At 39.9% G+C, this 1357-nt stretch overlaps 1 long non-coding RNA gene across 1 annotated transcript in view; it reads right to left on the minus strand.

Moving 5' to 3' along the window:
• LOC115070759 overlaps positions 1–1357 on the minus strand; it is a 9819-nt gene that overhangs the window by 4027 nt on the left and 4435 nt on the right. The gene's annotated exons all lie outside the window — the stretch shown is intronic.

Genomic DNA, 1357 nt, shown 5'->3' on the forward strand with positions numbered 1-1357 from the left:
AGGAAATCCAGTTAATTATAAGCCAGAGACAGGGAAAAGGAAAAGAATAGAAAAAGATAAGCCACATAGACAGTCATCAGCATTAGACTGGAGGGACTACTTAGGTGACAAAGCACACTTTGTGCCAAGCAATATTATCAGAGATGAATAGAGCATTTTATGTTATGAAGGAGCTGATTCACCAAGTATGAAATGTACATGCCCCAACTTACAGAGCTTCAAAACAATGAAGAAAAACTGGTAGAACTGAAAGAGCCACACATAAAAAAGACTCTCGACAGTTTCAACACTGTTTTCCCAATAATTTACAGAACAAGAGAAAAATCAGTGAAAGTATAAAGACTGGAACGCAATCAACCAGTGAGACAAATGAAATTTATATTACCATGTAGCCAGCAAAAGCCAATATTTTTCATGTTCTGGGCCACAAAGCAAGTCCCAATAAATTTATAGAAATTAAAATCATGGAGTTTCTGTCTGTTTCTAATGAAATTAAAAGAAGAATCATTTTGAGTGTTTTGCCTGTGCCTGCAAGTATCTAAGTGTACATGTGTCATGCAATGCCTGTAGAGGCTGGGAGAAGGTGTCCGATCCCCTGGAGCTGGTGTTATGGATGATTGTTAGCCACCATGTGGGTGCAGGGAACTTAACCCAGGTTCTCTGCAAGAACAGCCAGTGCTCTTAACTATTGAGCTCTCTCTCCAGCCCTGGGAATCACTTTTTTAACTTAAAAAAAGCTTTTTATGTGTATGAGTGTATTGCCTGCATATATGTAAGTGCACCTGTGTCATACAATGCTCATGGAGGGCAAAAGAGAGCATCAGAGCCCCTGGAACTGGAATTATGGATGATTGTTAGCCACCATGTGCATATTGGGATTAGAACCTGGGTCCTCTGCAAGAGCAGCCAGTGATCTTAATTGCTGAGCCATTTTCCATTTTCCAGAATTAGTTTTTAAAAGGTATCAGGAAAAGGGACCAAGATTCTAAAAGTAACAACACATAACCCTTTGGTCAAAGAAGAAACGGCAGGATCAATCAGAAAATATTCTGAAGTGACTGAAAGTCAAATACAGAAGACCAAAATGTGTGAGAGACAGCTACAGAGGCACTCAGAGGAAAAGTTAGAAAATTGAATGCTTAATTTCAGCACTCAGGAGGCAGAGACAGGCGGATTCCTGTGAGTTTGAGGCCAGCTTGGTCTAGATAGTGAGTTCCAGGCCAGCCAAGGCTACATGGTGAGACCCTGCCTGACACAAACAAATAATAAACAACCACAAAACTGTGACTGCTTAAATTTAAAGAATGTTCTCAAATTGGGGACCTAAGTCTCAAATTAGTGACCTAAGTATCTATCT

This window comes from Nannospalax galili, unplaced genomic scaffold (assembly GCF_000622305.1).
Source record: "Nannospalax galili isolate Female #2095 unplaced genomic scaffold, S.galili_v1.0 scaffold10438, whole genome shotgun sequence".
Taxonomy (NCBI): domain Eukaryota; kingdom Metazoa; phylum Chordata; class Mammalia; order Rodentia; family Spalacidae; genus Nannospalax; species Nannospalax galili.